The sequence below is a fragment of the Echinops telfairi genome, unplaced genomic scaffold (genome assembly GCF_000313985.2).
Source record: "Echinops telfairi isolate 266 unplaced genomic scaffold, ASM31398v2 ScPeMD7_6080;HRSCAF=6971, whole genome shotgun sequence".
Lineage (NCBI taxonomy): Eukaryota > Metazoa > Chordata > Mammalia > Afrosoricida > Tenrecidae > Echinops > Echinops telfairi.
The window spans coordinates 2,444,691-2,460,075 of record NW_022109980.1 but is presented as its reverse complement, the minus strand read 5'-3'; the positions used below and the strand labels follow the sequence as shown (position 1 = coordinate 2,460,075).

Here is a 15,385-nt window from a genome sequence, read left to right as displayed (position 1 = left end):
AAGACAAAGGGTATGCACTTTTCATCATAGTAGACTAATATCACAATTATGTAAGTCTTACATTACACATAAGGGAAAGGTAAAATAAAAATTCCAAAAAACTAAGATGTGGTAGGAAAAAGTTAAAAATAGTCCCCATACCTTTGTCTGCAGTGTTCTTCTCATAATTATGTTATGGCAAAAAAAAAAGATAATCAGGAAGGGCAAATCTAGTCACAGGATACCTTAAAATTAGTGTGTTTTGGGGATACTAAGAGAAGAGAAGAGAAAGTCAGGGAGGTTAAAAGTACAAGAAGAACCACACATCCCCTTGCTGATTTGGGTTTAGTTGAGGATGAGCCTGCAAGAAAATGGGAACCTCAGCCTTGCGACTACAAGGAATTGAATTTTGCCAACAATCTGAATGACATAAGAAAGGTATTTTTCCCAAGTCTCCAGAAAAGATCCCAATCTAACCAACAAATTTTTGTTCTAGCCCTATGAGAACCAGAGCAAAGAACCTGGATTTCTGTCCTACAAAAGAGTGACCTAGAGAATAAATGTTGTTTCAATCCACAGTTGGTGATAATTTTGTCAAACATTAACAGAAAATTAGTACAGCAGGTTATCATTAGATTGTTGTTCCTAGGTGTCATCAGTTGCTTCTAACTCATCGTGACAACAGGATAAAATACTACACAGTTCCCCTCCACCTTCAGTAATATTACTGTGTTTTAGCCCATTGTGGAAGCCACTGTGTTAACCCGTCTTTTTAACTGACCCTCCACTTTGCCAAGTATGATGTCTCTCTCTAGGGAATGGTGTCTTCTGATAACATGTAAAGTATGTAAGAGAAGGTCTCACCATCCTTGATTCCAAAGAGCATTCTGTCTAAATTTCTTCCAAGACAGATTTGCTTGTTCCTTTGGCAATCCATATTACTTGGAATATTCTTAATCAGTATCATAATTCAAATGCATTAAGTCTTCGCCAGTTTTCTTTATTTATTTTCCCTATTTTACATAGAAAATACCTTGGTTTGGGTAAGGTGTATTTTTAAAGGGACATTTTTGCTCTTTAGCACTTTAAAGAAGATATTTGCAATACATCATTTGATTTCTTGACTGTTGCTTCCGTGGATACTGTTTATGAATCCAAGTAAAATGAAATCTTTGGCAACCTTGATATTTTTAATTTATCATGATGTTGCTTATTGGTAAAGTTGTGAGGATTTTGTTTACCTTGAGTTGTAATCTGTGCTGGAGATTTTGATCTTCAACAGTAAGTACTTCAAGTCCTTTTCACTTCCAGCAAGCAAGATTGTGTGATCTGCACATCTCGGTTTGTTAAAAAGTCTTCCTCCAAACTTGATGCTGTATGCTTCTTCATATAGTTTAGCATCTTGGATTATTTGCTTCTAGTGTTGATTTTATTTGTTGAAATATTTATATCCATATTCTGCCAATAACTGGAGGTTTATTTTTGCCAGTACTCTAAGTGTAGCTTGGCTTCTCCTTTCAATACCATACATTTTCTTATCACATGCTACCTACTGAAATAGTTGAACACTGACTAATTCTTTCTGGTACAGTGACTCTGTGTATCTGTTCCATCTTCTTTTGATACTTCATACCTTATTCAATATTTTGCTCCTAGAATCCTTCAGTATTGCAAGTTGAGTATTAAATTTTCATTCAGTTCTTTAAGCTTGATAAATACTAAGCATAGTCTTATTTTTTGCTTTTCTAACTCCTTGTCCTTGCACATTTTATTATAATACTGTACTCTCGAACTTCTTCTTGACCTGTCCTTTGGTATCTTCTGCTCAGCTTTTATGTCATCATTTTTTCCCCTTTGATCTTTATACTCTACGTTTTAGAGCAAGATATAGAGGCTCTTCTGAATCCATTCTGGTGTTTTTTATTTTCTTCTTTTTTGAATCACCATTTTCTGTCTTCATGTCTGATGTCCATATAGTCATCTTACAGCTCTTTGCCATATTACTTTTCAATATGAAAATTCTATCCTTGAGATGGTTTCCAAAATCAGGTGTGATATATTCAAGGTTGGACTATAACTCTCCTGTAAGTATTTCAGTTTTCCTCTCCACCTTGAACTGACATGAATAATTTGAGGCCTGTTCTGCCATTGGCCCCTACCCTTGTTCTGATTGATGATATTGAGCTTTTCTTTTTCTCTTTGTCAAATATCTTCCCTCAGATATCTCACTCACTACTATTGAGCCAATACCAACTCATAGTTATCCTACAGGACAGGATAGAACTGCCTCTATGAGTTTCCAAGGCTATTCTGTGTATTACCTCCGGTGAGAGCCATATCACTGTTTATCTTTTTGAAAACAAGTATTTACAGTAAATACATAGTTGATCTTGCAGAATTTTATTATGCAGTTTCCAGAGTCATATCTATTACCAAGGCCATGTTTTCCAACTACTGATACGTCTTGGTTGTTTCCAGCTGTTACATTCCAATCAGCAGTAATTATTAAGGTTGCATGTTTCATCAATTTCAGTATGAAGAAGTTGGCCTTAAAGTCTTTAATTTTGTTATATTTGGCATTACTGTTTGTTGCATAACTTCATTAGCTAGAACTTTCAAATGAATAAGGCAGTGGCTAATGAATGAGGGCTATCAGGGTACAATTTGTAAAGAACAAAGATGAAGGGAAAGGCAGGGACAGGGCAAGCTATTTGGACGTTTGATAAGCCATTTACATTGTTGAATACAGAAACTATAAGCTGAAATGTCAGCCCCCACTTAATTCACAATAAAAAGCTTAAAAGAAGAAAGATGAGAGACAGAGACATATCAGCCATGGCTAGTGTGACTCTACTACTTCCTGCTCCTAAATAGGGAGATAGGTGTGGCTGCCTAAATCTTACTTGAATGTTACTTAGCATTTGAATTTCTCACAATAACTTCCTATCTCTTCCTTTGTCCTCTCCTAGGCAGGCATAGTCAAGGGCACACTTTGAATTATTCCCCCAAAGGGGAATATATTTACAAGTCATATTTAGCTTGCTGTGGTTAGTGTTTTAATCTGCAGTACTGATTCTGAGGAGGGAAACCAAAGTTAAGCTTGTGAAAGCAGAGCACTGGAGAGAGTCAGAGACAAAGGAGCAGCTCCTCAAACATCACACCATGTGGATAGCCATCCATTGCATTTATTCCAGTCTTGTCCATTTGGCAAAGTCAAAGAAACCCATTTCCCCTGGCTGGCGTCACTAAATTACATTGAGCTCCTAAAATCAAATAGAAAGAAAGACACAGAGAGCTACAGTGAGCCATTCAAACAAGCTAAACTGAATCAAACAGGTTCCCTGGTCACAGACCCAACTGCAGTTATAAATGGGTCACTGTAGCCTCCAGCTGTATCTTTTGTTACATAAGCTTCCTGGAAAAGATGATTAAGCCATATTTAAGACAAACATTTGCTTTTCTATAGTAAATTTAGCACTGTTTATAAAAGTGCTTTGGAATTGAATTGTGCAGGTGCTAAAATTCTAATTGCCTGTTTTTCCTGATATTCGTCTTAGAATTTTTCAAAAAATATATTATCTTTGACTCCTTCACATAAAATATAATGATGACAATGACAGTGGGAATGGAAGAGAAAGAATGAAAAATAAAATGAAGGCCTTTTGGAAGTCAGAAACACAAGATCATCATACTTGAAAATTATACATCATTTTTCATATGAATCGATTTTTGGTTGTGATGAATTTGAAAACAAAAATAGGTACTCTGTTTATAGTAAGAGAAATAGAAAGCAGGCATATCCACTTTTGTGGAATGCCACAAATCTTGTCTTTCAATTGAATATGGGAATTCGGTGTTATCTATAGCTGTGAAACTTAAATATTTTTAGGGGAACACATAAAAAGTTTCTGGGTTGAGAAGACAGTATAACAATGTTTGAGTTTAGTCTCATATTTCTTTGGACATTGAGAATGTTACACGGCCTGGAAAATCAGTATATGTGCATAAGTTTGAAAGACTTAGGCTTAATTAACTTATGATCTAAGGCCAAGAAAAAGCACGTACTCAAAAGTATTTGTGTCTTCATAGTCCTCATGGTTCTGCAGCTCATTGAAACAATATTAACATTAATGAAAATTGTTAACTTCACATTGACTTGACATAGTAGTTCTGCCATTGTTTGGGTCATTAAAATATCTGTCCAAATGCCTTTTTTATTATACATTCAAGTTACCTGACCTGTTAGGTAAACAGACCGAATATCAAAAAGATCAGACTTTGGCAAAGCGGAGTCCTGAGGTAAGTAAATACTAGTATTTATTAAAATTATGTTATATACTTATGACCTGCTTATGTGAAGCTACACCAGGGAATGATGAATAGAACAGAAAATTCTCATTCTTGAGACTCAAGGCAAGGATCAAACTCCTACTAGGATCCATCTTGAATAGGATAAAAACAAGTTTCATCACTCTCCAGCATAAGCATGGCAATGAAGAGAGTTATGATTCAATTCAACATGGAGATGATGCATTTTCCTAAGTGTTGTGCTGGCTATCAGACCCAAGCACCATCCTCAATGAGTTTCAAATCTTGTTAGAGAGATAAAAACAGAAAAGTTTAAAAATAGAGAATACAAATCTCTATAATATACAAATGCCACAATATGTAGACAGTACATTAGAATGGAATGGAAGGACATTGAGCAACATAGTCATGAGTGGCAACATTTCAAGGTAGAGAAAAAGTATGAGCAGAGTCACAGAAGAGAATTCCACAGTATTTATGAAAGGGGAAACATAGAGGTAGTTGGTGCTAGTACCAATTCAACAGTGTGAGCATCTCTGGAAACATTTTGGTTTCTTTGAGGTCTTTTAGGGGCCATAGTAGATCCAAGTATCATGTTATTTGAAGAGAATGGTCAAAACAGGAAGAAATACAAGGGAACAAACACCTGGATTTTGTTAAAGCTAACATGTCCCCAATACCAAAACATGAGTCACTATATGTGTAAACTTGCTGAAAACACTGGGGAGGAAAATCTATTCCAAAATATCCCAGCAGACTGTTCAGATTGAATTAGCCAGACTTGCCAGTGTAAAGGGAATTGAATTGCCACAAGAAACTTAGAGCTATTATTTATTTCCTGGGTTGGGCACATTTAAGCAAATAAAATCTATTAGGAAGGAAAAATAAATAAACGGTTATGGGATAAGTCAACAGTGTTTGTTACATTTTCAAAATTGAATATGGTGTTGAACATGTAATAACCTGCACATGCTTTGCAGCCAAATCAAGTATTTAATAGTCTTTTATTTACTCTGCCTTGCTGTCATCATCTCTTGCTTGCTTACAGAGAGAGAGAGAGAGAGAGAGAGAAAACATCGCAAAAATACCACTTTTAAACACATGGACAACTTGAATTTAAATTAGGCACCAAGTGATTTGGGAAACAGTAGTATGCTTTTCACTTGGTCCTTTCGCATATGCCTTTATAGCTGAGCTATTACTCACATTTTCTGAAAGCACCAAAATTCAAATCCTCTCTCATTCACAAATTTCTACCTGAGGTCCTTTGAAATGCATGGTTTTGAGCGGTGAAAATAACTCCTAATCAATCATGAATCAAATGAAGACAGAAGAAGTTCTTTCTCCTGTCCATAGAAGCCCAATCTCAAATTTTACCCAACAAATATTAGGTCACTGGTTAAGATGACATTGTGACTTAAATATTTTTTACCATAAGAAAGCTATGTGATTTAGGTTTACTGTAGATATCAAACTACAAAGGAAGTCACATTAAGTTGTATTTTAAGACATCTAGCTATAAATAAGGCTACAAATGATTTCATCTTTCTGAAGAGCTCAGTCCCCAGAGGCTTAGCGTTTAAATGCTCGACAGGATAAGTGCAGATAAGCAGCCAAAATCAACACAGGGAGGCTCAAAAGAAATGCTTTTCTTGAGTCAGGAAGCTGAGGAAGGGTGAAAAACTATAGTGCACATTACATTATAATTTTTTATTCATGAATAGTTCTCATCCCATACCCCTGAGACACTATTTCCTATACCATAACCTCATTTACTCAATGTGTAAATGTAGATTCCTGTAACATTCTCACTTTTGTTAACTGCTGGGTTTGTTCTGATGACATTTTAATGGGATGCTTTCCTCTTTAAGTTAGGGAAACTTCACCGTTCCAAATGCTTTCTGTATTAACTTGTAAGGCATACTTGTCTGTGAGTGCTGATACCTATATTTAACAAATTTTTAAATTTATAGAGTCAGATTTTTCCTTTGGTGGTTTAATCGCAGATCCTTAAGAAAAGTATCTTTTCTTCTCAGGATAAGAAGTTGATATTTAATTCATAAAATTTTAAAGTTAGAAGCAACTTTATACTAGTTTAATTCACTCATTTTTTCAAACAAGGGATAGAAAAAATAGAAAACAAAGAAATGTCGTAAGGCCATGAGAGGTTAAGTAACTTACCTACTATTACAAAGGTAGTGGCAGAATCAGAGACTATAAACCAACATGCATATGATTTTAAAGTCCATATTTTTTTCCTTGTCAAAAGTAAATCGTATCTCTTTTGTGATGTACATTGGCATCACATGATTATACTATCTTGCCTTCCCAACTCACTGCCATTGTGTTAAGTCTGACTCATAGTGATCCAATAAGTCAGGGTAAAACTGCCCTTGTGGATTTCCAAGAGTGTCACTGTTTATGGGAGTAGAAAGCCTGATCTTTTTATTTTCCAAAGAGCAGTTGGTGGTTTAGAACTGCTGAGCTTGTGGTGAGCAGCCTAGCGCATAATCCAAATCTCTATACTTGGGCCCTCAGCCAACCCCCCAAAGCTGACATAACTCTTAATATAATAATTATGATTATGGACACTGGCACAAGTTGGATCCTGGCTCAAATTTTACTCTTCAACATACTTACAACAAATAAGCAATCCAGAGGAGAAAACAATGGGACCGAGGTTCTGGGGAGACAGGGGAGAGGGAGAGGTGGGAAAAGGAAGGGGTGTCAACCAACTAAGGACAATGGAGCAACACATGATCTAGAATCCATGGAGAGGAGGGAATAGGATGCCTGGTGGAGCTTGATCAATGTAGCCAAGAGGAATTACTGAAACCTGAATGAAGGCTGAACATGATAGTGGGAAAAGAGGAATGTAAAAGGAAATACAGGAAATAATTAGGAGGCAAAGGGCATTTATAGAGGTCTAAATACAGGCATGTACATATATAAATGCATTTATATAAAATGATAGGGAAATAGATTTATATACTTATAACTACATGTTAAGCATTAAGGTAGCAGATGGACATTGGGCCTAGACTCAAGTATTCCCTCAATGCAAGGACACCTTGTCCTAATAACCCAGCATTCTGTGATGCTCATCTTCCTGTTATGATCACTGAAGACAAAATGGGTGCATAACCAAATGTGGTGAACAAAGCTGATAGTTCCCGGCTATCAAAAGATATAGCGTATGAGGTCTTAAAGGCTTGAAGATAAACAAGCAGCCATCTAGCTGAGAAACAACAAAGCCCACATGGGGTGGAGTGCGGAAGCACACCAGCCTGTGTGATCATGAGGTGTCCATGGGATCAGGTATCAAGCATCAAAGACCCAGAACAAAAAATCATATCAATGTGAATGAAGGGGAACATGAAGTGGAGACCCAAAGCCCATCTGTAAACAATTGGACATCCCCTTACAGAAGAGTCACAAGGAAAAGATGAGCCACTCAGGGTGCAATATAGCACCAATGAAACATACAACTTTCCTCTAGTACTTTAATGATTTCTCTACCCCCTCCACTATCATGATCCCAATTCTACCTTACAAATCCAGTTAGACCAGAGCAAGCACACTGGTACAGATAAGAGCTTGACACACAGGGAATGCAGGATAGATAAACCACTCAGGACCAATAATGAGAGTAGTGATACTAGGAGGGGAGGGGAATGGTGGCGGGGAGAAAGGGTGAACTGATCACAATGATCTGCATATAACCCCCTCTCAGGGGGATGGACAACAGAAAAGTGAGGGAAGGGATATAGCGATCAGTGTAAGACATGAAAAGAATAGAAATAAATTATTAAGCGTTTATGAGGGAGGGAGGAAGGGGGCTGGGGGGAAATGAGCTGATACCAATGGCTCAAGTAAAAAGAAAATATTTTAAAAATGATGATGGCTGGCCACATATGTGCAAATGTGCTTGACACAACAGATGAATGTGTGCATTGTGATAAGAGCTTTAAGAGCCCCCAATGAAATGATTTAAAAATAAATAAATAAAACAAATAAAGCAAATTGCTTAACTTTTGTGGACTACACTTTCCATATCTGCAAAATAGAGATAAAAGCATCTTCTTCACATGATTATTTGAAGAAATAAATCTATACTGAACATTTGGAATCAAGAAAACTTATAGTAGACATTATCTCATTATATTTTCAATCTGGTTTCTGCAGCAACCACTACCAGAACACCAGATTCAGTAGACCAATGAGTAAGGTCCAGAATTAGTTTTGCTCACATGAGAAATGATAAAGAGAAATTCAGGCAAATTAGGTTTCTGTTCTCTTAATTTTAAAAAATGCCATATTGATTTTTTCACTTCCTGTATATCTTGCTCTTTTTAAAAAAAATGCAAAGAAAACAAATGCTCTACATTTATGTGAAGAAGGAACTACCATAAAGTAGGTAGCAGGCAAAGAACATATGGGTATGAATACTTGGGGTTCCCAAGGGATGTGAGTCTTTATAGATGTTTAGAACATCTGTGGGAGATGTGGTTTGGATTAAAAAAGAAGTATTAAACATGAAATTATTCTCCAGGACTTTTAACTCATACCAAGACGACTATAATTACATACATGTTAATACTGGAGGTGTATATATATATATATATATCTTTTTTCTAATGAAATAATTTGACTTAGTGACTGATTTACACTGTTATTTCAACTCGGGGGAGATTAAGAATGTGTGTGCTGGAACCAGCAGGACAGGCTGAAGTAATGAGTTAGAGCCTGAGCTGGGTGTTGAAAGGAGGGTATAACTTGGAGAGACAGCAAGTAGGAGGGAGCGTATTTCAAGGAGGGGAAACAGCATAAGTAAAATCACGGATTAAAAAAAATCTAGTATACACTGACAGCAATGAGGAAAAGAGTGTGAGAAAAGTAGGATGAGGATAAATTATTAATGGAGTTGAAGGCCTCCCAGAGACTTTTCCTAGAAAGAGGTGAAGAGAGTCTAATCTAATTCATATCTCGGAGCAGGAAGGGAGAGAAGGATAGAGGGTACAGGTTGGCCAAAACTCTTTCTGTATGTAATTTTAGAACTGTAGAATAGACAAAAAATAGCGATCAGGGTTAGAACGGTTAGTTGTACAGACTGAGCAAGTCACATTTCAATGCTGCGTTTTCCCAAATTTAAAATGTTGCTCAAAATTTATAGTGAATGAGAATCAGAGAAAATTGACTTTTCAAAATTCTTCTTGAGAAAGTTATGCAGCCTGAAGGGAAATGTAGTCCCTGAAATAGAGTGTCCCGCTGACTTCCTAGGTATGGCTCTCCATGATGCATTCAAAGGAGGAAGACAAGGGTGTATTTGCGTGGTGGGCCATGTAGGAATTAACTATGAGTATTCAAGGTTGATATTGTCAGTTGTCACCTCTACTTCTTTCAGGCTAGATAGCAGCATTGATAGTGTCATTGTTCCTGGACATCAGAGGAGTTGATATGGACTCTAAAAGTCTACTGAGGCAAGGTCTCCAGAGGTTTATTGTAGATTGACCACTTGATGGATTAGTTTGTTACTTTAGGAGTAAAAATTAATTAAATTAAACAGCATTAGTAAGTTTTTGTCTATCAGTTAAACACCAGTTATTAAGAAGTTCTCATAACACATCTTGGGGAGCAAACACTGATATCAGACTACAATCATCATTCTTCTAATTAGCCAGGAGTAATAATTTACCTGCAAAGACCAGTGGGTCATGGCTGAAAGTATATAAGACCTTTGTGGAACAGCTAGGGCCCCCATTTCCTTATAAAGTTAGTTACTGTGTCAGTGCTTGGACTATTGGTGTTCCAGGTTCATTACCTGCTCCCTACTCTGATGTCTGCTACAGAAAAGGCCTACTGTAATATCTTGGCTGTTTTGGCCAGAAACCAGCATGTTTCTCCCTGTCCCGCCACTGCCAATGATAGCAGTACCACTCCTTAACACTTGCTGATGACTTACCATGTGTCAGTCGCATTGCTAAGTTCTCCATAAACATTATGAAATTTTATCTACACACAAACTATCAGGTAGATACTGATATTTCCCTTCCTCTTTTTAACTCATAGTTGAAAACTGAAACCTGGGAAATGTAAGACCTTGGCTAAGGTTAAACATCTAGTGAATGTCCGAGCATGTACTAGAGCCCAGGTAGTCGGATTTAATTTTAACAGCTATAAGAATTGGCAGCTTAAGAGAGTTCTGCACAGTACCTTATCTCAACGCTTCTAGAAGAGAGTGAAGGTTCCCTGGTGGTGCAGTTCGTTAAACATTTGGGCTGAGTGGTGGGTGGTTTGAAGCCACCAGCCTCTCTGCAGGAGAAAGATGAGATAGCATCAGTGAAGACCCGGAAACCCCATGGAAATTGTTCCGTAGGGTTGCTATGATTCAGAAATGACTCAAAGCCAATTTTGAATTAAAAGAGGTATCTGAGGTATTCCTCTAGGAATCGCTACAAGGGCTAACATTATATTGGTTAACTATGAGGGAAAAATCAGCAAGGGCCATGTGCATTCATCAGGAGATGACTACGCAAGGGTCTGGGAGAGCATGGAGAGGACTATTTTTATCTTGCCCAGAAGGATGTTGTCTCAACATCAATGGGTAAATGGCGGCTGTTCAGAACAAGTGCAAGCAACATTTTGCCCTTAAGGCTTATGTAGTATTAACTGGTTGTTTCAAATCCATCATTTGGTGAGTCAATAACATTGATCTGTGTCTGGGTGCAACACACTATGCTAAGTAATGTGAAATTATTTTAAGACAGCAGTAATAGGATTTGCTCTCCTTGGATTGCTAATAAAAAGCAAGAGTTGGGGACAACACATAGGTAGAAGACATTAGACACAAAAGGATATGAGCATGTGACAAAAAACAATCAGTTATAAGGCATAGGTTATCAACCCTGATTTTATATCATAATCACAATGGCTCTGGCCATCAACCTACCTACCTACAAGTGACCTGTTTGAGTTTGAGCCAAAGTTCTCGGGAGAAGGTCTGGGGTACTTACACTGACCACTTCACCTGCTGAATTTCTAAATCAGAGGATATCATATATGACTGGATACTATATTAATGTGTTAAAATATTAACATATACAAAAGACCAAGATTGTACTGAGTTGTACAGAATTGAAAAATTAGGGCCTGAAAAATCTGTATTCTTAACAAAACTCATGTAGACACGCATAATGATAATGCTGTTGACTTAATTTACATTACTTAATTTACATCAAGAGAATGTTATCGGGGGAGGGGGGAGCAAATGAGACTTAAAATTTGAAATTAATTTGACAATGGTTAATTACATTTATTGAGGCCCCACTATGTGCTAGGCATTTTGATAACAACAACCAACAACAACAACAAAAGCTCATTGTCATGGAGTCAATACTGACTCATAATGACCCCCTGTAGATTTTAAAGACTGTTTACAAGAGTAGAGATCCCATTCTTCCTCCCTAGGAGCTACTAGTGGTTTGGAGTGACAAGTGGTTTCAAACTGCCGATCATGCAAGTCACAGCCCAACATGTAACAACTACACCACCAGGGCTCCTTTGATAGGTGCTTTTAAATTATATTAAATCACTTAATTTCCATAATAGTACTTTAGTTTTCAGTCACAGATTCCTACATAGTTTAGAAGAATATATTACATCAAAAAATGTAATCCCAAAATATTAACCATGGCTACTTCCAGGTTATAGAATATGGGTGATATTAATTTTTTCCTTATATTTTCCACATTTTATCTCTCCTCATTTTTGTAACAACCAAGTGTTTTTATAACAAAAAATACATCAAATCTATAAAAATACAATACATTTTCCAAATTATACACCATCAGTTCAAATTTGTTTGCACATCATTCTGATTTTCAAACTCATGTTTATTCTTTTGCATCATGATGCTGAATAAGTACCAGTAAATGTGTAAAATATTATTTGAATAAAGTGTTCTGAGATTTAAAAATTGAAGATGATCAGGCTAGGTATTGGATAACCCTCTCAAAGTACTGCGAAGGCCTCTGAGTGAGGCCTTTAAAAATTATCTCCAGTTCTAGCATTTAATTATCTAAGAAATACTTATGTAACTTTTATTGTGTTACATTGTTCTAAGTAGTTTACTTATTTAAACCTCACAATGCATATGTGCGCTTACTATCATCCTCTTTCTGAGAGAGACATTCTACTTGACTCAGTCTTACTGCCAAGAACCTGCAGAGCTTGAATTAAAACTGAGTCAGTCTTGTTCAATCATCGATGCTTTTAACCAGTATACTGTTCTTTCACCATGCATGGTACCTAATAGATGAGTAAATGTTTCGGGAGACAGGACTAATGCTAAATAAATCATATGGGAGAGGGGTTAATGCATTCTGTAAATATGGTCTATATTTATACTTAATCTAATTCACTAGAAACATTTTCATATAGAGGAAGACCCCAGGAGAATGAAACCTAGTATGTATATTTGGAAGGAGATGAGAAAAATTCAGGAGTATAAAATATGCTTAGTTTCAATATTATACTTCAGTAAGGAGCGCCAATGAATTAGGAAGACATTAGGAAGTCTTGTGACACCATATAGAAACAAAGACAGGGGATCCCAAAGTTATATATTACTGTTTTTACTTTTTCTCTTTCTAGACTGGTTCAATATACCAGCATCCCAAACTCCAAATTACTAATATAAAATGATCACCGTCTAACTGTGCACTCCAAACCTATAACATACAAAAGGCATCACACCATCTGGAGATTTGGCATTGGTCCTACACATGCCACTGTGCTTCCTTAAAAGTAAAGTAATTTAATAGCAAAAAGAAGTATCGGCCAATAAAGTGCATGATCACCATCAACATAATGGGCCACACATGTTAATAACACGTTTGCTAGTTTTTCTTCTGCCCAGCATTCTGTGCTTTCCTCCACTCATTTACCTTACAGATTTTAATATTTTCTTCAAGTCTTCTAAATCATGATGGAAATGGATGAATGATCAAAAACAAATGCAAACTAGATGGTTAATGATTCAGAAATGGCATCTGAAAGGAGATTAGCTCAAGCTCTAGTTTATTTTTGTATTTATATTTTAAGAAAATAACTACAATTAGGACAAGGAAAATATATTTCAAAGAAAGAATGTAATGCAAAAATGGAAAAGACTTGCTTAGTGTTTTATTTGGACCAGCAAGCTGAATTCCTCAATGAAAGTTGCAACCTCTTTGTGATAATCCACAAAATGTCAGAAACTGGAACCTTTTTTTGAAAAAAATGGTTTTGCTGGCATATACTTCACACATCAGACAATTTAATCATTCATATTAAGAAGAGTTGTGCAATCTTCACCACAGTCAATTTCAGAGCTTTTTCGTCTCATAATCATTTTTGTTAGCACTTCATTTCCTCCCAACCTCCCCTACTATGTCTGTAGGTAATTAATAATCCAGTTATATATAATGTCTCTATATTACCTATCCTGAATTTCATATACAGGAAATCATACAAAAGAGAAGTAAGGAGGAAACAAACAAAAAACAATGACAAAACAAAAGAGTGAGAAACGTTAATCAAAAAGAAGGCTTAAAATATTAAAAACTGGAACAACGTTAAAATTGGTCAAAAGGGAGACATTTTAAACTAATTACATCTGCCAGAAATGACTTTTCACTGCTGTATGTCTGATAGCAAGGCTATTTACATCCATTGACTATGGCTCAGAACCTAGACCAGTGGTTCTCCACCTTCCTAATGCCACGACCCTTTAATACAGTTTCTCATGTTGTGGTGACCCCCAACTATAAAGTTATTTTTGTTGCGACTTCATAACTGTAATTTTGCTACTGTTATGAATTTGGTGATCCCTGTGAAATGGATTTTTTACCCCCAAGGGGTCACGACCCCCAGGTTGAGAACCGCTGACCTAGGAGAACACAGGTCAAATTTTCTTGATCCAACCCCCAGCCGCTTAGGGTTCATTCACCTTCCACCTCCTCCACTTTTTATCATAGTTTGGATGAAACTGTACAGAGAAAATGCATTTTTATTCAACAATTTATGCACATTTTGTTTTGTCCCGTTGATTTTATTCCCCGCAATGTAACAACACTAGTTCCACTTCTATCTAGGATCCCAGTTTCTACTCATCCTTCTTTGCTTTGGGTTTAAGGTAGTGGAGTTTTCATTTATTCTTTTCAATGGTAATTTGATTTCCATTTGGAAAATTGCCCACATATCACAGTCTAGGTCAGGTGGTCAACGCAAATATCCTGTCTACCATTAGCATTCTGAAGAATATTGAGTAAACCAATATTTAAGAAAATGAAAAGACTGATTGAAATATGTGAGATGAGGTCCACAGTTATATTATTTTGAGTAGAAGACATGTGACCTTATGCTGGACTCCAAATCTTGTGATACAGAGCATGCTGTTGTTGTTGTTGCTGCTGTTAGGTGCCATCTGGTTGGTTTTGACTCATAGCGATCCTACATACAGTGAACCAAACACAGCCCTGTCCTGCACCATCTTCACAATGATTACATTTGTGCCTATGGTTGCAGTCACTGTATTAATCCATCTTGTCAAGAACCTTCCTCATTTTCACTGCCCCTCCGCTTTACCAAGTATGATGCTCTTCTCCAAGTACTAGTTTCTCCTGATAACATGTCCGACGTATGTCACATGGACTCTCTCCATTGTTGCCTCTAAGGAGCATTCTGGCTGTACTTTTTCCAGGACAAATGCGTTTGTTCTTTTGGCAGTCCATGGCATTTTCAATATTCTTCTACAGCAGCACAATTCAAATACATTAATTCTTTTCTAGTTTTCCTGATACAGTGTCCAAGTTTCACACACATATGGGACAACTGAAAATACCATGGCTTGAGGCAGGCAGACCTTAGTCCTCAAACTGACTTCTTCGCTCTTTAAAGGGGTTAAAGGGGTCTTGTGCATTTACCTTTTGACTGCTGCTGCTATAGAATGGATTGTACTTCCAAGCAATATGTAATCATTGACAACTTCAATTTTTTTTTCATTTCTCATGATGTTACCTACTGTTATAGTTGTGAGGATTTGGATTTTCTTTTTTTT

At 36.6% G+C, this 15,385-nt stretch overlaps 1 pseudogene; it reads left to right on the top strand.

Moving 5' to 3' along the window:
* Positions 1-10,895: 10,895 nt before the first annotated feature.
* The window catches only part of LOC101647980, a 17,547-nt pseudogene continuing 13,057 nt past the window's right edge, over positions 10,896-15,385 (top strand).